Genomic DNA, 22,008 nt, shown 5'->3' with positions numbered 1-22,008 from the left:
ATTAGTCACTTTTTCTTCCAAAATTAAAATGTCCCTACAAGCAGGAAAAGAATAAGCCCTCAATGACCTCATAATTCATTACTTCTAAGGAATATACATGAATCCCAGCGGAGATAAATCTAGAATCGATTTTCTATTTCTGCCTGCCATTGAATGGTGGCCTTGAGGGAGCCCAGTGAAGGAGAACGTGTACTCCCTGTGGGCCTGGCAGGGCTGAGGGGCAGGGGGTTGCTCCTTTTGGAAATCTTGTGGGCAGCTGCTAAAGATCCATTTAGCTCCACGACTGAGCCAGTCTCAGTCTTTCAGAAACTGCAGAGGAGGTATCAAGACTTTTTTATTATAAGGCTTTTCAACTGAGCACACAGGCTGCCCTTACAGCTAAAATCCCCTTTTCAAACCTTCTTAGAACATGGTTGTTTCAATCATAGTGAGGACTTAGACCTATAGTTCTCAAAGTGGGAACCCCTCACCTATGGAATCAGAAGTCTGGGGTGGGGCCCAGCTATTGGCAAGGAAATTGCTCAGGACCGCTCACTGATGAGGACAGGGAAAGGGAATGGAGTCTTCCCTCGCCCAGAGGGGTTGTTAGAAGGAGGGTTTGGGCTGGCGCTTTCTGTGACGTCCTTCACTTCCTCTTCCCCCTGGACCTCTGGCCTTGAGGTGAACTCTGCCCGCGCCGGTGGAGCCCTCCCCAATGCCAGAATTATACCCAACCCTATGTTAGTGGGACGGTTCAACGTTCTTCTCTGTAGTTAGACCAGAAATAATTCCTGGACGTGATTCAAGTCTCTCATGCTTTGACAAGCTGGGCCAATACTGGAGCCCTATGTGACTGACACCATGGCCATTCCCCCTTCCCCAAGTCAACAGCCCGAGAGTGTCAATCGTCACAAAATTCAGCAGAGAAAAAATTCACACCCAAGCTCAGGGAAATGTGTGCCGATTTGCAAACACTGTTTTCATGTTGAATTTACGGTTACCAGCTGTGCAAACAGTGAGACGATAGGAACAGAAGTCAGGAGTGAACCACACCTCAGGAAATGCATATTAAATTTGACATTTTATAACTTGATTCCACAGAAGTAGGCTTATATGAATTCGTATGGTATTAATTAAATTGAAATTATGCTTCAGGTAAAAAAAATCATTTTGGAACTTGATGACATGGAGGATCTATAACATGCAAAGGAACTGAATGACAAGTACATCCACATTTCCTTTATTAACAACCTTAAGAAGTTGCATTTAAATAGCAGCTTATCACTCTAATCTGAGGCAGTGGTCAGAAGTACCCCCCCTCTAGAATAACAATTCAAATCCCTAGGGACCTGGCCAGGGACCCATTCCCCATCAAACCATCTCTGGTCAGGTGTATGTGGTGGGTTGATAATGGCTCACAAAGGAATGAGGTACTAATCCCTGGAGCTTGTGAATGTCACCTTATACGGCAAAGGCTCTGTAGCTGTGGTTAAATTAAGGATCTTGAATTGGGGAGACTATACTGGATTATCAGGGTATCCCTAAATCCAATCATGTGCAATCTTACAAGACAGAGGAAGGGGGAAATTTGACATGCACAGAGCAAAAGGTTGTGTGAAGACAGAACAACGACAGACGTGAAGCTGATGGTCTTACACATCAGGGTGATATGACCACAAACCAAGGAACGCTGGCAGCCACCAGCAGCTGAAAGAGGCAAGGAATGGACTTTCATTTAGAGCCTCTGGAAGAGGAGCAGCCCTGCTGACACCTTGATTTCAACCAGTGATACTGATTTTGGGTTTCTGACCCACAGAACTGTGAGAGAAGAATTTCATGTTGTTTCAAGCTGTTGAGTGTGTGGCAGCAGCAGGAAGCTAATACAGAACCTATACTCTCTTCCTAAGTGTGACTCTGAGATGGGATGCAAGGCCAGCTCCAATCCTAGCAACTGAGGCATCTCTGAGCCTCACGTCAATCACTGATTCTCCTGTGAGACACTTTGGTCCGGATGCAAATGAATCACTCCTCACCAGCTCTCCTGATGCCCACAGGGATGGATTTCTGTGTAGGACATATGCAGCTCAGACTCTCCTTCTGGATCCCCTTACATGCACTTCACATGTTGCTCCTGTATTCAGGGCACAGATATAAATAGATACAAAAGGACATAACCCATCCCCCCCAAAAAATCTACTTAATGTGGTTCTGTCATTTATTTATTCATTTGGTTATTTAACAATTATTTTTTGAGGGCCATGCTGTGTGCCATGAACTTTGCACTTCCAGAAACCCAGCAGTAATTTAAACTTCCCAGCTCTTCACCTGTAAGCCCAAATTCAGTTGAATCCCATCTAATGGGACGTTTATGCACAAAGGACAGGGGCTATTCTTCTTGCTTCAAGGTCCTTCCTAAAATCTCCTCTCACTCATCACTTCTGGGCCTAGCAGATGAGGAGTTCTTCTCCCACCTACTAAAACAGCAAAGCCATTTCTGGACACACAAGCTGAGTAAGAAAATCTGTAGTCTCATCAGGTTTTCTCTCGTGTTAAATGACTTTAGATGATGCTACCATCTGTATTTGTACTTACAGAATGTTCGCTGCATTTAAGAATAGGACCCTCAGAGATCCAGGGCGGGATCACATTAATTTGTGTTGTGTGATGACTAATAGTGTCAACCCTAGGAGCACGTATATGGCTAAATTAAATTAATTATAACAGAGAGGAGTATGGGAAATTCACCAGGCTGATTTGATTAAGCTTCTCCATTAAGGTATCATTCAGATAGATGCTGAATATTAAAATTGGTTGAGTAACTTTCACAATATGCTTTCATCTTCCTACCTCTTTAGATCTTTGTCCTTGCGGAAAAGTCTGGGCATTTCAGGTTCTTAACAACTTTTCCCCATATGTCTTAGTGCCTAGGACAGACGTTAAGAAGCCAGGCTTTGGAGAATATAAGTGTTCAAATCCCATCTCTCCCTCAGGCCTGACCTCTCAGAGCTGCATTATTACCGCATGAGAACTGTAGGAATTTCTATCTCACTGGGTCTTTTTTGAGGATTCTCTGAGCTAGTGCATGTAAAGTATCTAGCACTGTCTGACTCAAGAAGTGTTCATTAAATGTTAGCTATTACTATCATTTGACTTTTGTCATTTTGCTTTGCCTCTGTTTCCTTCTGTTTTCATCGGTTTGTTTAATGTTTTGTTAGTAGCCTCTGGTTTACTCCAGCTAAATATTCCTCTCAGTCAAACCCTGACAGGTATCTGACGGACTTCATCAGGAGCTTCCTAGGCTCATCTTCTATACAGCATCCAAGGCACAGAGGAAATGCACTTGGCGGATCAAGGTCACCCCTGAAGGCCATCTGCTGATGGACAGATGGAAGGTAGGAAGGAGCTGGGAAAGCAGGCAGCCCCCAGACTCACTTACCTCACCACTTTCTCAGTGAGAAGAGTGGGGGTTGGTGACAGTAGATGCAGGTCTCAGGGCAAGCACTGCTGCTGTACCCCTTGGCTATGCAGAGCTTCTGTGGAGGACGGACTAAACCAAACTTTGAAGTAGTTCTACTCTAAGGGAATGTGTGCCCTGCTCATGCTAGGTTGGTTCCTAAAGAACTGTCTTTGAAAAGTTTAAATCTCTCTCTCTGGAGTTCTGCAGCTACCCTTTTAGGATAGGTACCTTATTGGGTCAGATGCTTAGAGAATCCCTTCTTTCTTCCTTGACCATGTTTCCTCTATATGCAGACATCCATACTGCCAGGGGAGTCACAGAGGCTTGGAGGTAGAACAACAGCTGCTGTGGGGACTTGGTGTGGAGCTAGGCCCAAGTGTGTGAGTCTGGGGTGGTGGTATTGGTGGCCCCAGTGTGTGTGTGATGCCTCCTCCACCTACCCATACCTCTCCTCATATTCCCCCTCCTAAAGCAACCAGCTTCCCTCAGCCACGGGTTAACTGAATTAAATGTAGCTTTTAAAGAATCATAAAATATCATGACTGAAGATCTGAGTTTTAGGGTTTGGCTTTCCCTCCCATTGCTATGAATATTTAATTGCTTACTAAGCCTTCCTGAGGTGTTGGTAGCATAGAGAATGAAGGGAGGGTTCTTGGTTAGTGGTTTTACATTCTTACCTCAAAGACCAGGTAACCCGATGACCCTCCGGGCTTGCTGCTAGGAAGTTTTCCTTTATTTTTCCCTTGGGTCTGTTCATCGGACCCTGCAGCCTTCCATCATTAAAAATGGAGAGCAGGTAAATGTAGAGTGCAGAGTCTTCTACCAGTCAGTCTCCCAATATGTGGGCTATCATGAAGACTTAGAAAGAGCAGAGAGAGACAAGAGTTTGACAAGCATGTCTCCATGTTCAAGTAATGGAGACAGAGAAAAATAAAGGAGAAAGACGCAGACAAAAAATTATTATATACTTTTTTGGCAGTAGGTGGGAATTGAGTACCTGATATTTGACTTGACACATTTAAGCTTTTTTCAAGGGAAGGGGAGTTTATGAAGACATACCAGGGAACATGGAGAAGGAAGGACCATTTTTTTTTGAAGAAGAAGAGGCAGCAACCTCCAAGAGAAGCTTCTAGGATTTGGCAATATCTGTTCTATCTTCTGCTCTTCTGTTCTATCTTGAGGGTCTCCATAAAGTCTATACAGAACCTATTTCAGTTAAAATTATCATAAAACTACAAGTAACAAATACCTAATCACAGTAACTTCAACAGAATAGACATATATTTCTTCCTTATGGACAAGTCAGGAGGTAAACAGTCCAGGAATGAATGGCAGCTCTCCTTCACAAAGTCCTTGGATCTCTGATTCACTGTTACACAACCCCTAGAGTGAAGTCTCTGTCCACCAAGATGGTGGTTAGGGCTCATGCCATCACATCTAAGGTCTAAGCAGCAGATTTAAAGAGGAGACAAAGAAGAAAGGCCAAAGAAGGGCCAAGGTTATGCTCCAGTTTTCTTCAAGGAAGGCTCTAGAATCTACATGACACTTCCATCTATATCCCACTGGTTAGAGGTTAGGGACACCACATTCACCTGCAAAGAAGCCAAGAAATGTGGCCATGAGCTCAGGTAACAATCAGGGCTTCTATTACTATGGAAGAAGGAAGGAACAATTTTTGTAATAATTTCCTAATCTTCAGATGTCAATAAGTTGTCATATCAGCAATACCCACTGGTTTAGTCTTTATGAGTGTCAGAGTGAAAAAAACACTGCCATCATATTCAATGTAAAAAGTGAGGTTACTTATAATTTCAAATTGGTAGTCAAAGAATTCATCTTACTGCCTTAATTCTGATAAGTGTACAGCTCTTCCCAAGGGTGATCTAATATTTGATAATTTCCCACAAGGCAGGATTAAGACTCAGACATAACTGGATTCAAATCGTGGCTCTTCCACTTACTAGCTAATTGACTTTGGGCAGATTACTTAAACTCTCTGAACTTCAATGTCATTAGAATGGGTGGGGCATCATGACCAAATTATTGTGAGGATTAGGTGTCAAAACATAAGTGAAATATCTGGCATGTAGGTAGAGTCAATATAGTAAACAAGAACTTTTTTCTCCTTCCATTTTAATATATATTATTCTTTCTTATTTGGAGTTTTTAGCCTGACTACCCAAGAAACTGCTCCTCTACGCTCTGTGTCTACTTGACATCTGCCCAAGAAGTTTCTCTTCATACTGATTTCAATCTCTGTCAATCAATTTATATAAAGTGGTAAGCCAACATATCAAAGGTACATCATCAATTGCAGGACTGCCAGGCTAACATCCAAAGCAGGAAGATTCACTATATTCTAGGGACTAATGGTTAACTAAAAACATACATGCACATAGAAAGCCATACCAAAGACTTCAAGTCATGCAAATGCAAATGAGCACAAGGATGAGCATTTATATTTTCCTGAGCAACAGATCATCATGGCTGCACCTTACCTTTCCTAGAAGAGTTGGAGTAAACATGACCTCTAACGTAGATGCTTCCTGTTGATTTAGGAGGTGTCTAGATTGACAGAGGACAGTCAGGCTTCAGGGTTCCATCCATCCTGGTTATCCATGCCCTTTCCCCATCTTTGTTCTTGGTAACAACCTGCCATTTTATCTCAAAAGTCACGAAGCTCCCTAGGAGTAATTTATTACAATTCTTAACATTATAGAATTTGTTTAATTAAAGCTTATTTAGAATGGATTCAGGGTTAACCCTATGTAAACTTCACTCACTTTCTGATCATCTTTCTTGATTACCAGAAGAAATGGGAGTGTTTTATACTTTGTGTATTAGAATAATTTCAGAACCTAAGTGGGCTTTGAATGTGTGTCCTAAATGTGAATTTTGCTATTGTCATGTGGCTACCAAAAGATGAGAGGTTTTCTTCTTTCTTGGGTGAGGTTGGGTTGTTCAAAGGAGGGCAGAGATGACCAAAGCATTGCATAGGTGGTCAAAGTCCAAAGGTGGGTTGTGCTAAGCTGGTGTGTGCATCTGTGTGTGTGTGTGTGAGAGAGAGAGAGAGAGAGAGAGAGAAGGAGAGAGAGAAAGAGGGCATCCGTATGGACTTGTGAAAGTGTGTGAGTGTGTTTGCATGCATGCGTGTGAAGCTTCTGGAAGAAGGAAATTATGGGAACCCTGAGATGTTAGCAGCAGCTAGGAGAGGTGGGTAGGGAGAAATGACCATAAAGGGGCAGGCCATCTAAGCATAAGTTTAGGATGTGACTTTTTGCTGAAAAGGAAAACTAAAGATAGTGCAAAATTAGAAATCTCAAAAATCTGTGCCAAGTCTATATCCTGTTGCCTTATGTCTCTCTTCCTCCATTATTTAAGATGAATGGCTGTAGGCCAGATCCAATCGTTGTTGTGCTTCTGATTTTTTTAATGAGAAACAAACACTAGTATTTTTATTCTGTCATATGTAGAAGCCTATATCTCTTCCTCTCCCTTTCTTCATGCTACTCCAATATAAGGAACTACCAAACAGATTGAGATCAGTCTTGCCAAGAAAGTTTTACTATGAAGATGACGAGGCACAGAGGAAAGTTTTAGTCTGAAATACAAGGTGGTCAGATATCTACAGGAAGTGGAAATTAAAATTTTAATGAACAGGCACATTTTGCTGTAATTATTTTATTTGCTATTAGCAATGAATCTCAAGCTGTGGCTCAACCCAAAATCTATCTGGGGACTTAGTACCAGTGAATGAGCTGCTATCTTTACCTACTCCACTGATCCTCACTTTATTCTCAGTCTTTTGATGTCACATTCTGAGAGTTTGATTGTAATGAAATAATGCAAAAGAACTAGATAGGATGAAAAGGGAAACTAGCTTTGAAGCTACTTTTTATGGAAAAAATAATGAAAAGATTCCCAAGAGCATGGTACTCCAAAGAGAGATGAGCACCCAATAACTCTTGTTATAAAATAAATATGAATCAGAATACAGTGCCCTACATGTGAAAAACAATAAGAAATTGTGAATTATGATGATGGCAGTGGGAACGGTGATTTGAGAGCTGGAATAACCTGAACCCAAAAGCATATTTGTGTGGCCTATTTGATTATTCAAAGGTGACCACAGCTGTACATGGACATAACAAAAATGTTTCTTTCCATATTCAAAAACATACCTTCCATTATGGTGTTCTTACAGTGTGAGCTTGACATGCCTCCATTAAGAGGATGAATCTTTGTTTCCACCCCTCTCAATGTGAGCAGACCTTAAAACTACCTTGACCAACAGAATGTAGAAGTGACACTGCATTCTTCCAAGGCCATATTATAAAAGGCAATATGGCATCTACCTTGCCTGTTCACTCTCTCTCTCTCTCCTTCTCTTTCTCTCTCTCTGTCTCTCTCTCAAGCTCCTCCTTCCTTTCCTCCCTCCCTTTCTTTCTCCTTATCTCTCTCCTTCTCTTTTTTCCTATCTCTCTCAGGATGCTTGTCCTTAGAACCCAGATACCCTGTTGCCAGGAACCCCAGGCCACAAGGAGAGGTCATGTGTGGGTGATCCAGCCTATAGGTCTCCAGCCAGCAGCCAGCATCAAATGCTGGGTATGTGATTGTATGCGCTTTCAGATGATTCCATCCCCAGCCTTCAAGTTTTCCAGCTGAGGTCCCAGATTTAGTACTTTGTCTGAATTTCTGACCTATGGAAACTGTGAAGGATGATAAAGAATTATTGATGTTTTAAGCCATTAAGTTTTGGTCTAATTTGTTGTGCAGCAATAGCTTACCTCTTGGTAAGAATTCAGGGATGAGAATCCAGGGATGTCATCATGTCACCCATCCAGGGTGGCAAGGGATTTTGCTTCTTGCAAAGTTATCTTGCTAGGATGATGAGAGGGCTTTCTGTCCTGAGTGCTTCTTCTTGACCCAAGGTCCATTATTACTGTCCTTAGCCTCTGGGCTCTCACAGGATCTTCAAAATGAAATGTCTATCTTAATTATGGTTAAGGTTCCATAGTCCACTATCCAAATCTTTTTGTGTGGTCACAGAGCTTACTTATTCTGAATTTTTGCCTGCCATGTTGTTATAGCTCAGTGTGTCTTGACTTGTAATATACATGCAAATCACCCAGGGATCTTGTTAAAACACAAGTTTTCGTTCAATAGTTTTAGAGTGAAGAAATGAATTCTGCATTTTAAACAAGTTCACAGGTGCTACTGCTGCTTCTGCTAGTGGTCTATAGACTACACTTTTTTGAGTAGCAAGGATGTAGAGGATTGTATGGACAAAGCAAAATGTTGTATGACTCATCCTCAAGGAGGGAAAAAGGGATAACACACACTATTACTGAGTATGTACGGTGTCATAAGAATGGTTCTAGGGATTTCATACACATCAACTCCTGCCCTCACAATACCCTTGCAAGGTAAATATTATCCCTACTTCATGAATAAACCAAGGTTTAGAGAGGTTAGGTGAGTGACAGAGCCAGGACTGAAACCCAGGTCTTTCTTACTGTAAAACTATACCACCCATCTTCTATGATTCCTAATCCTGTTTTGAAAAGTTAATCATTTCACTTTGCCTAAAGAGATGCCTATTTGGGAGTGCTATCTAACAGAACTTTCTGCAATGATATCTGGCCTGTGCAATATAGTAGCCACATGTTTGTGAGTATTGAAATGTGGTTAGTGTGATCAAAAGCCTGAATTTTAAATTTTCTTCAATTTTAATTCATTTAAATGTCAATGGTCATGTGACTAGTGGCGTGCAAATGTGCATGGGTGTGTGAGCTTAGCTCCATCCAGAGGGTCTTAAAGATCACTGGGGCATTGGGTTTCCAAGGTGACTTGAATTTGCACTGTGGGAATGTGCTGTGTCTATCCTCTGGACTTGAAGAAATATTTTAAACATTTAGCACAAAGTTCATAATTTTGATGAATAATCTTTACTTTCATTTGCTTCCCTTTCTTATGTCAGACTGCATCAAACAATTTCTTCCTTCTAGATTCACATAGTTAAGCAACAGTCCTAGAGGTGGTACACAATGTTAGAGACTACAAACAGGAATACATGCAAATTCAGGAAGGAGGAGGATAAGACACAGCAGTGTCGCTCAGGAACTAGAATAGCAAGTGGAGTCTGCCCTTCAATTCTCTTGGGGTTTGAGAAAAAGATGAGTTCAATTGCTTTCCCCTCCTCTTGGGACCTTTAACAATTGGAATGCTTTCTGCTACGAATACTAGAAACCCTGACTCAAATTGATTTAAACAATAAAGGGGTATATTATTTCACATAATTGGAAGACCAAGGGTAAAGTGGACGTCGGCGTTAGTTGATTAAATTGCTCTGCAATGTCTTAAAAGATCCATATTCCTGAATGCCTCACTTCCCCCATCCTTATTGTTGGCTTCATCCTCTAGCTGGTAGTGAGATGATTACAGTGGTTCTGGGTAATATATCCAGAAAGTGCAATCTCCAGAGGAAGCAGATAGACTCTGTCCTTCTATGGCACTCTCTTCAGAGAGCCATTTCTCCAGAAGCACTCAGATTATTTATCCACATGTTTCAGTGACTGGAAAGAGGTCACATGACCATTCCTGAATAATTATGACAAGGAAAATGAAATTTTTCTTTCCAGAGTCTTGGGGCTAGGAGGTCAGCTTCCTCAAGATACATGGGCCATGTGAGGGGAAGTAGATAGCTGAAAAAAAGTTGGATATCTGTTAAAAAGAAAGAAGGGGGAGGTAACCTCAGTGTATCCCTCAGGGCCAAACCTTAAAGGGAAGTTGGAGCTGGGGAAGCTGTCAAAGAATCCTGTTAGGCTGAAGGAAAACTGAGAATATCTATCTGGTTAACGGTCCACTTCTCTGAGCATGACCATGGTGGCTGCAAGTCTCCAGTGCAAGCCTTACATTTGGCTCAGGACCATGTCCAGGGCATTTTTGGCCTTGGAAGAGCACAGAGGGACCCAGAAGTTTCCACATGTCCTGGAAATTGTCAAAGAGGGGTCAAAGAGGCATTGAGAGGTCCAGTGGACCAGCAATGGACTGAAGAGTAGCTAAAAGATAAATAAATTACCTAGCACAGGATTCATAGTAGAATAGCAATTTCACACATAGGAGTCTTCCTCACTCCAGAAATATTCTCAGCTCATCTGTGTTCATGTTATCATGTTGGAGCTGATATTTGCCCAAACCCAGGATGACTCCATTGTGTCTACACTTGGGTTCTTGACCCTTGCACTATATGGAGAACATACGTCTGGCTCAGCCTGTGCCTTCAGGGACTCACCCCTCACCCTCTATGCTGAATCCAAGGCCTCAGAGCAACCTGGCCTTGGAAACTTTTTCTACACTTCTGTACAGACTTCCAGTGAAACCACGGCAAACATGCTTCAGCACCGAATATTTTTCCTCTTAAATAGATCATTTCTGAGTCACTTTCTCTGAATTTTCTCTTTTCTAATCCACTTATACTTTTCTCAAGTTCTCAGAGTGAGACACTCCAGTTGGCTGACAGTGACCCTGGGCTACCTTGCTTCTTCTCTATCTCCTGGATGGCAGTCCACACCTTTCTTTATGGAAGCGTGAAGGTAGCCCAGCCTTGACTCCATGTTCGCATACTCAGGCTAGAAGTACTTATCATCTGGCTATGGCATCTCTTTTGTCCATGACCCTGGGCTACCTTGCTTCTTCTCTATCTCCTGGATGGCAGTCCACACCTTTCTTTATGGAAGCATGAAGGTAGCCCAGCCTTGACTCCATGTTCGCATACTCAGGCTAGAAGTACTTATCATCTGGCTATGGCATCTCTTTTGTCCGTGACCCTGGGCTACCTTGCTTCTTCTCTAACTCCTGGATGGCAGTCCACACCTTTCTTTATGGAAGCGTGAAGGTAGCAGAGCCTTGACTCCATGTTCGCATATTCAGGCTAGAAGTACTTATCATCTGGCTATGGCATCTCTTTTGTCCTGTGCGTTGGAAATCACAGAGCTGAACCTCTAGTACAGCCTTTCCTGATTTGCTGTGTGGCTTCCTCAGACTTTCTTGCCTGCCTCTCTTTACTTGTTCCTCAAAGACCCTATTTCCGCATTCATCTTTTTCTGTCATTATTCATGTCACATCCCATGTATCTCCCTCATTTCCTGAAAACTTTGTAAAGTCTATGCTGTGGCCTTTACCTTCACTGTCATTCTACCCAGTGTCATCTTTGCTTAACATCTCCTTCTGCCTGACAGATGCCGTTGCCTAAGCAGACTGTCCACCACTCCCTTAGGTGTCCTTCCCCTGTCCTTGCTTCCCTATTCCTTGTAACACAGTGCACCAGTGAGTTTGGAAGTCTCAACTGAGTCCTGTTGGGTGGTCCAAGTCAGTCGATGTTCCTAAATGCCAGTCTACTCACTGGAGTTAGATAGCTGTATCAGAACTATGTGGGGAGTTTTTGGAAGATGCAGATTCCCAGGCCTATCTTCCACTTACTGAAGAAAAGCCTTCGGGCTAGGGAAGCAAGGGAAGGAGTTTATTTTTTAATCCATTTCCCATATGATTCTGCTGATCTAGGTCTGGAAAGCTCTGGTTTTGTGATTCTTAAGTTCTCCTGCAGCCATCTGATTATCTGGATTCCCATGTGGGAATCACTTTTTCTTTTTTTTGTATGCTGTATGGCAGGGTCACATTTCATTCCTTTTTAATGAAAGTATCCTGTTATTGCAGCACCATTTGTTGGATTTTTGTTTCTTTGGTTTTTTGTTTGTTTGCTTGCTTGTTTAGTTGTTTTTTTGTTTGTTTGTTTGTTTTTTTGGCAAAGTGCATGGGCCGGTAATTGAACCCTGGTCTCTCACATGGCAGGTGAGAATTCTAACACTGACCCACCCTTGCACCCCTGGAATCACTTTTATAATAATGGTGAAGTTAGAAATTGAAGTCTTTCTTCAGACTCTAGGCCAAGAGAGGGCCCTGGGTGGAATAGAGGGCAAGAGAGCAGCTTCACCACAAGCCAGACAGGTCCAGCAGTATGAACAGCCATTTGGTGGGGTCAGCATTAAGGCACCACAGGCAATTTTTGTTGTTGATGTTTATTTGAGGAGTTGGTGTTTAGAGATTTGGGTTAATGAGAAAGCTGAGGATTTTGTCGTGGGTTGAACAATTAAGGTAGCATTATCTCAACTATCAGCAGCAGCCGCAAACATCCATTGAGTGTCTGCTATGTATAGGACATGGGTGCTTGGTTTTAGAGATAAATAAACAGACACATTCAAATGGAGGAGCTTACAAGACAGCTGGGAAAGAACACAGAGCTTCAAAAGATGGGCTGACACTGTTATTTCCCAAGGACAATTGGAATCTACTTGTTTCAGTTTTTTCTCTTAACTCATTCACTCAAGCTACTAAGGACCCACCATAGACCAAGAACTGTTAAGTCAAGGGTACAGTAGAGGTTGAGAAGGATACAAAGATAAGAAGTCGTGATCCCAGTATAGGAGATGGAAATACAACCTCCACACAATATGATCAGGACTAAACAGAGAAACTACTAATTTGGGAGTAGAGATGAGGAAGCATTTTTACTATGGATGTGTTGCTTATATCCATGTAAGAATGAACTATGTGCCAGAGCCTAAACCAGGCACTTTACATATGCTATTTCATTTAATATAACTTAATTTGTAATTCAGCAGCATCCTTGTTGGGTAAATACTTTGACCTTAATTTTGTATGTTACATGGATAACCCTGGATGGTGACTGATGCTTTCCCCTGAGAGGAGATAAAATATCATCCCAGAGTTCTGTAAGTATCATTTGCATGCACTGGGTTTTATGAGTTGCAGAGGCTTTCAGGCTTAAAAGGAGCTTGAACTCTGGTGAAACAATGACCTCTCAGGTGGCAACAAAAGGAGAACTTTGGGCAGAAAACTTTCCCAAAGGAATGGAGGTGTCTGGCCCACTGCATTGACTGAGCTCAAGCTTTGCCCAATGTCTAAGGTATCTCTGGGTGTGGGTATGCCAAGTACTACAATCCATCGCAGTCTGCAGGAGGGGAAGAGCTGCAGAGCTTTTGGGCCCAATCAGCACTGCTTTGGAAAACCCTCGACTGAGAAAAACATGTAAGGGCGCTTTCTCTCTTTTTCCGAAAGGACTGTTAAGAACAGTGACAGTGGTTTCCAAAGGCCTCTTCAAGAAGAAACAGGATGGTGGCAGGGGTGGTGGTGGGTTTTTCCTTGACTGGCAGCTCTTCTGTTCCAACTGGCAGTGACATCAGGCAGTAATGACAAGGCCAGAATTCCAACCTCTCTGTGCTCTTTGTGGACCAGCTGGGCCTGGACTTACAGAGTCAACATTCAACAATCTCCCCTGGAAGCTCACAAAAATATTTGGTGAGGGAGAATCTATAAAAACCAGGATTATCTCCGAGCTGACTGAGGGAAGGACAGGGTGGTCAAGGGAATGAGAACTGGGGGTTTGTATCAAGGGCCTAGATTTTTATTTCCAGCCTGGTAGAGCGTGAGCTATGTGTGCTATATACAGAGGGAACTGAAAGTTATTACTCTGGGTCATAAAACCAGAAAACAGCAAACCCGAGATTCAAACCCAGATTCTTCTGGCTACAAATATATTCCTGTTGTAGGAGACACATTTAGGTAGAGGCCTGATAAGTGGAAAGGCGGCTAAAAGCAGGTGATTCCAAAGAGAGTTGAAACCAAGTTTGCAAAGACAGAAAGAAACGAAAGAGCAGGTGGTGGGAGAGGGTAGGCCATATGATTTGTGATTCAGTGAGGCTGATGGTAGAGCGGGTGCAAACAGTTGTAGCAGTGAGCCTGTCAGGGCAGGCTAGGGGTAGATTGTCCAGAGTCCTGTGGGCTCTGCTGAGGAAGAGCTTCTAGACCTTCGATTGAATAGCTTACAGCCAACTCTCATGTACTGATAAGCACAAAAATCTAATTTCCTTCATAATTATTTGAAATCTCTGATACAGTAAATATTTGAACAAAAAGAAATCACCGCAATGGAAAATTTGGAATTTGAATTTCCAAATGGCTATGTTCTCAAGCCTACCTAGTATTTTCTATCTTAGTAGCACGTAGGAAGGGCTGTGAAGCCAGGAATATTTGGCAGGAGGCCGTCACAGCTCTAAAAAAGCAGTACAGGTGGAGAAGGAAGAGATTCCAAAGCCTTTTCAGAGGAAGCAGTGATAAGAGCTCTCACAGCAGCGAACTAGTGGATCCCAAGCTTCCTTGATTATTGAGGAGTTTTGCTTTAAACCAGAAACCAGCCCTTATATAGACCTAGAGTTTGAGTCTGTGTTCAGGAATGACCAAAGGAAGATATTTTAGTTCTGACAAACATTGTATCATTCATCACACTGATCTAAATTGGTGTTTTTGTATCAAATGAGAACATCTATGATTTTGATGATTTCCCCCTCAAAGCATCTGGGCCTTTTTTACCAGATACATATTGATTTTTAGGATAACTGCTAATGGTTATTGATCTTTTGCTGTCTGCTAGGCTCTGTACTAAGGACTCTCCGTGTATCATCATGGCAGTCCTCCCCCCCACTCCAGCAGTCAGGTGCTTGTCATTTTACAGATAAAGGAACTTAGGCCTCACAGCTGATAAGTTAGAACTCAGGACTGTCTAGCATCAGCGTCACGCAGTTTATGAAGCCCTCTTAACGAGAAAGCCCAGGAGTTTAGAGCAAGTGGGGTGTGCCCATGACCCCCTCTGTGCGTAGGGGATCTGAGCAGTGCCAACGAGCCGTGGGTCAGGATGTAAGGAGACCCTTATTGGTGTGGAAGGCAGTCTCTGCAGCCCTTTGGCCGCGAACAGAGACGGCGAAACTCAGTCCCCATTTTCAACCTTCCTGGTGATGCTGCCCAGTTCAGATCCAGATATTATATGCAAAAGGTCTAGGTGTTTGCTGGCCACAAAGCTGATTCCTGAATCGTGTGACTGGCCCTCAAGCTTGATTGAAGAGAAGGGGCAAGTGGAGAAGTCGGAGCAGTGTCAGGGACAGAGTACCAGAAAAGAGCAGAGAGAATCATCCAACTCCTATGACTCAATAGACACAGTCATTAAATGGCCTGAACACCTCCTTACCTGGGATGTATTAAATACTCCCTTTGCACTTAAAAAAAATGTGATTATTTAAATGTAACTTTGTAAAAGTGTACAGACATCATAAAACCCTTGAGTAGCTTTTAGACCTTTAACTTTCAAAGTCAAACCACTTTGGCTGCAACTAGGAAATAAACAAGTTATAAATGGTATTTATTTATGCCAATTATTCGTCAACTGAATTCTGTTCCTACAACTGACATGGACTTCAGTCCTACTAGCTACAGGATGCAGTTTATTTTTTCATCTATGGCAGTTTGTTTTATTTGTTCATGAATTCTGGGGGAAAAAATATATCATGTAAGCTTGTCTATTCAAGTTTTTGAAACTTAATGAATGTATTTCTAAAAGCGGCTGGCCGTTTTTTCTAACAAGACTCAACCTAAATGACTAAGGTTTAAAAGTGCATGAAGACCTCAGGGAGGCCCTTTGCCACCGTCGAGCTCTACTCTCCATGTACTGGGCACCGAGGTCTAGGTTGGACAAGTCTGAACTATGATTCGATTATGACCAACCTCAGCATTGTGATATATGGCCCTAAGAATTTTAAAGGAAAAAACTATTTCTGAAAGAGTTGAAATTTGCTACCACTTTACTGGCAGAAGCTGAATAGCGTAATGGTAGAACAATGAATCCACATTTCTTTAGAAGAGCAAACTAAATAAAAATGGAACAATCTATGAATGTGGGAGGGGAGTAGGTAGTGAACCTCCCGGGGTTAACAGCTATGCCAGGGCTTCACTTTTCCCAAGTTGGAAAAAATGGGCTATGTTTTACACCACCCAAAATGAAGTCAGACCAAGTCCATCATGCTTTAAATATGTGGTGATGCTTTCTTTAGAAAGGCTCTGAAGAAAACATGAGAAAGAGCGGTTCTGCCCGCAGGCCCAATCTGATGCTGCTTTGGCAGCTCCTATGGCCTTCTATGTGACTATTTACTCCGAATCAATAATGGAATCACATTCTCATGCAATTCCTGCTAACTCTGCAGCCTCTTGAGACCCCCGGTTACCACAAAACCATGTGTTGTACCTGTGTGAACAAGAGGATCTGGGACTCCAGTAAGAAGCTTGCATCTCTCTCACATCGGAATTCTTGTAACACCAGGAGTCTCTGTTCATTTGCATGCTGGGAGTTCTGTAACTGTTTTGTTGGTTGGTTGGCTTATTGATTGAATAGTAATGTTTCTTCCATAGTCACACGTTGTGGAAGGGTGGGGGAATGGAATATTTGGATAGATTTGTAAGAAAAAGGTTGATACAGACCTCTACCGTTAACCTGAATCTCTCTGTACTATGTTGAGTTTCCAAAGACATCTCTTGACAATCATTTGTAGGGAGTGGTGAGCAATGAACTCTTCTTTCTCACCGGGAGATGCTATAGGAGAAAGTGCTAAAATAAGGATGGAAAAGGACCAGATACTCTGCTCCACAAGCAATCCCATGGCTCACCTTCCTGTAGCCTCTGAACGAGTAACAAGGACGGCAGTGGACTGCAGAGCCCTCCTTTGCTGACCTCTCAAGACTGCTGATACCTTTCATTGCCATAATTCACCAATCTTTAAGCACATGGAATTCTCCCTCATTATTATGCCCTTTGGAAATTGAACTCTGGGTTAATGAATAAATAAATGAAAAAGACTAGAAAGAGTGAAAAAAAAAATGCCTTCACTTCAGCAATGGTCAGATGTCAATTTGAAAGCAGATGGAAAAATTTTACCACAGGGAACGAATAAAGCTGCATCTGTTGAATTAAATGCACATTTTTACCCTGACATATTTGTAGCCTTCCAAGTAATTCTCTTGGATGCTATGGAAGCTGGGATTGTTTTTTTTAAATTTCTTCATCTGCCAAATAATCTGGTGATTATCTACCAAATCACAAAAATGGAATTGGTGGCTATCAGCTTCCTCAGTAAGTGCCTGATGACTTGTTTGTTTCTTCTCCTTACCATAAGCTTCTCGAGGCAGGCATCCAGTCTTAGTCACTGGTGTACCTGTCTCCCATGGTGGTATGCTTGGCAGACGTTTAGTACATTTACTGAGTGAATGAATTAGCAACAAAGAGGGCGAAAGGGTTAAGACTTGAGTACTACAGAAACACATGCACTAAGTAAGTAAGCATTAAGTTTAATTACCAGGTGTGTCTATATTGGTGACAGTCAGGAGAAAAATACCCTTTTTACTGTTTATACTGAGGTTGGGTTTCAGGAGTGAACTATGACAGGAAGAGGTAAGGGTCAAACTATTCAGTGAAGCTGCAACATCCAAGAACTAATCAGCTGCAGTCATTAGTAATCAGTGGCAGGTTAATTTTTGGAACCTCAAATCATTCATTTACAAAGAGAATTAGGAATCAGCTGGAAAGCATCAGCTTCTCCTCTGAATCTTCTCTGCGTGACTCAAACATTTTCTCTAAGTCAGTTCAGCACTCAAAGGTATTTAAAGCTATTGAGTTGGCGAGTGTCTGCCTCCCCACCCCCCATGGAGTTAATCATTTATTCATTCATTTTTTCATTCATTTATTCAATAAATAACTTTGTACCTACTATAGGTCACAATATTGGCTCTGTAAAATAGGAAAAATATTGTAGTGCACAGCTTTTACCTCCAAGTTACTTAGAACTGGAGGGGAGAGATACAAGGACATGAAAAATTTAGGCGATCAACCATGGAGGTAGCAATCTGAAAACATATGCATATACCAAAAGACAGTATGTGATCACAAAAATCCTGAAGGAAGGGGTCTATCCAGCTCCTCTCTGTTTTAGTGAGCCATCACGTTCCCATCCTGAAACACAGGAGTACTGTAGAAGAATTCATATTCCTATAACATGAGCTGGCTCATTCAAATGAGCCAATGGTAGTAGTTGAACAAGCTGGGACAATCTGATCCTTCTTGAGGAACTCAGGATTGGAACGAAGATTCTAGTTTAGCCTGGTTGTCATCTGTTATGGAAGAGACATAAAACTTGGCAGTGGCTCTTTTCCACCATGACAAAGCAAAACAGTCAATTTTCAGTGAGGAAAAAGAATGAAGCAAGTAAGAGAAGAGGAGGAGAAAGGGGACTTTGGAGTCCCTACTGTGTTCTAGTCTCTAGTTTCAGTGGTCTGAGATCTAGTTTTCTCTTTGCCTTGAGATCTATGAGACATTTCTGCATCCTTATAAGGCTGTTTCTACCTGTTTCTGCAGGAAACAATTATATCTCTCACAAGTTGACTAGCTGATTTGACATCTGACAAGTCTGTATCATTGGAAATCTAGAGAATTCCTGGTCCAAGGTGAAGATGCTTTCCTAGTACTGCCCTCCTCCTTCCCCACACATTTCTTAGCACCTCCCACTTCATATCATCTCAGAGGTTTCATCCTTCCTAAACTCCTTACTCCCCTTTCATTCAGTCTTAGAAGAGGACAGATGTTTCAAGTATATAATCTGACTTAGTCCTCCTTCATTGGGTAGATATTGTTATTATTACCATTTTAAAAATATATCTGAAACATGAAGTAATTGAGCAATTTATGCAATGTCACGTTCCTAAGAAGAGGTAGAGCTATGATATGAACCGAGGCAGGGAGGCCCCTGAGCACACACTCCTAACCACTAAGCCACCCTCTTTCTCTCTTTTTGGTATAGCACAGGGTTTATTACACAGGATGATCTTTTCCTCAGCACTTTAAAATGTTAGGATCTTTCTGCTGCTCCTAATCCAAGGATTATTATTATAAAGCATTAACCTCATGGCAGAGCTTAGGTATCCTTTTCCCTCTTGCTAAACATACTAGAAAGGCTAAATTTCCTAATTTCCCTTGCATTTAAATTGAGGACATGTGTTAGGTACTGACCAATGGAATAGAGGAAAAGAGTGGCCAAAATATGCCACTTGCAGGCCTGGTCATACACTTCTCTGCACAATCTCTTTTGCTTTTTCTTCCCCTTCTCTGCAGATCAAAGAATCCATATGTTGTGGGTGACAGTGGTACAAGCTAGAAAGAGTTGGATTGTTGAGGTATCGTGTGAAGGAAAACTACCCAAGAAAGCCGTCCAACCCACATGAGCTGCGGCATGAGGGAAATAAACCTTTCTTGTGTCAAGTCACTGCAATTTGAGGTTGTTTGTTCAGAGGCTGCCAGTTTTCACTCATTGATCCATCCACTTAATTCCAAAAATTGGGTCAGCACTAGTGGCAGCCAATAAATCAGGCACTCTGGTATACATAAAAAATTTTTTTTTGTAGAGACTTGGTCCTTTAGCAATCTGATTCATGTTATTAATAAAAGAAAGTACTGATAATACTCATAAAAGACAATCAGCCTCGGGTGCACGGGTGGTTCAGTGATAGAATGTTCGCCTTGCATGTGGGAGACCCAGGTTCGATGCCCAAACCATGTACCCCCCCCAAAAAAAAGACAATCAGCCTAGTACTTCTTGGTCATTAAGAGGACTGTCCAGTCCAACAGGAACCTCTGCAGTAGCTGCTGGAGCAAATCTCTCTGGGGCTCTTCAGAGCATCCCCTGGGTGGTGAGGTCAACTTCTTGCTACGCAAGGACAGGGGCTTCACTCAGAGAGTTGGAGCATTACATTTCAGAACGGGATGCTCAGGGGCTCAGTTCCAACTTACACAGAGACTTCATTTAGCTGCTTTCTGACAGCAACTGCGCAGGATAGAAGAAGTGTTTTGGATTTTTTTTTTAAAGCACACACACTGTGGGCATTCAGTCTTCTTGAGCCCATCATTGTAAGGGCTTTTCCAGATCCTATAAGTTACAAAGGGGAGTCACTGTTATCCAAGTGGAAAACTTCTGGCCTGGGAGAATAAAAGAAGATGCAACCAAGTGGATTTGATTAAGAATGAACCCTCAATTTTTACAGTTCAGTGGTGAGGCTGTCTCCTCATTCTGGGAAGTCCAAATTGGAAGCTGATAAAAATCCTTTGGGAAAATAGTCAAAAATATGCAATGAAAGTTGCTAAGTTTAATGTTAATCTCAGCATTAACTCAAAGGTCAAGATTTTATTTCAAATTGAATTTATCAACTCTGATAACTTATGAAAATGGACTTGCCATATTTCTAAATGACCTCAGCAATCTCCATGTGGTTTTGATAAATTGTTACCTTGCAAATCAACCTCCTGACTTTCCCAGTGTATTGGGCTCTCTACCTAGCCACATGAAAGTAAGGACAGATAAAAGGGCTAAAATCCATGCCTTTGTTATATATTTACAGTTTAATTAAATGACCCAAGGACAACCATCATTCCTTCCAAATGCATTGGGCTGCCAAGTGCATTAAGATTCAAGGACATGAGCTTTGGATGGGGTCATGCTTAAAATAATCTGTGGCTGTTGTTTTTCTCCTCTACTATTCATTCAACTAATATTTCCTGAGTGCCTCAATGCTCTAAGCACTATGCTAAGCACAAAACTGCTACCTACCATCTGGTGGAGTCATTATTTATTTACAATTTTCTGCCACCTCTGCTAGAGCTAAACCAGTTTGCATACTCTATGAGATGAATTCCAGAGTCTGGCACATAGTTGGTGCTCAATCAATGCTTGTTGAATATATTCATGAGCCCTATATGAAATCTGAGAAATCCTGCATAAGCAGCAGCATCAACATTGGGTTCATTTTATCTCATTGTGTCTTCATGAGAAGGGTTCACTTTTCCACTAGAGAACAGGAAAGGGGTTGTTTCTATAATTTATTCATTCAACAAACGTTTATTGAGTGCCTATTTTGGGGAGGACAAAGGGCTGGGCACACTGGCAAGGAGATATTCATGCTGTGACCTCCAACTTCCAACAGTGGGGTTTTGAGTGACCCTTGCTTTATTGACTTGAGTAGATAATCACTCAGTGAAGCACTGATGCCTTTGAAAACTTCTCCTTTATTTCACCCTGAATTATTCCGAGAGGAGAGAGAGGGAGGCAGCTGTTTGGTATGAATGTCAAGGCCATAATAACCCTGACTTACTTAACATGGAATGAAACAAAGTGTTTACCAACATTTTCTTTGAAATGAAGTTGGGAACAATTAGCTTAAGGGACAGTATCATTAGACAATGAAGAGCCATTAATCACTGTCCACGATAATCCAAGTTTAATATCTTGTTGTTTAATTATTTTTAATCTTTTGGAAATACAGAGCTGCCCCAGGGTGTTTTCTTTTCTTTTCTCCCTCCTACAGAGCTGCCTGCTTTGGGAGCTGAAGTCCTCCTGTGTATTCTTTGAACTGGATCCAAATTCTTTACAGATATACTGTGAAGTGGACACAGATGATGGAATGGGTCAGGAGGGAGAGAGAAGAAAGGAAAGCTACCGTAAGTAGCCAAGAGTTAGTTTTAAAAGTTGAAAGGTGATCTCTGACCTTCTTATGACTCAGAAAGCACTTTATGACCTCCACCTCTTAGTCAAGAATTTTCCAGCTCAACAAAAGGGCTTTTAACTGAAATG

The sequence above is a fragment of the Tamandua tetradactyla genome, chromosome 9, assembly GCF_023851605.1.
Source record: "Tamandua tetradactyla isolate mTamTet1 chromosome 9, mTamTet1.pri, whole genome shotgun sequence".
Taxonomy (NCBI): domain Eukaryota; kingdom Metazoa; phylum Chordata; class Mammalia; order Pilosa; family Myrmecophagidae; genus Tamandua; species Tamandua tetradactyla.
This window is presented reverse-complemented; position numbering follows the sequence as displayed.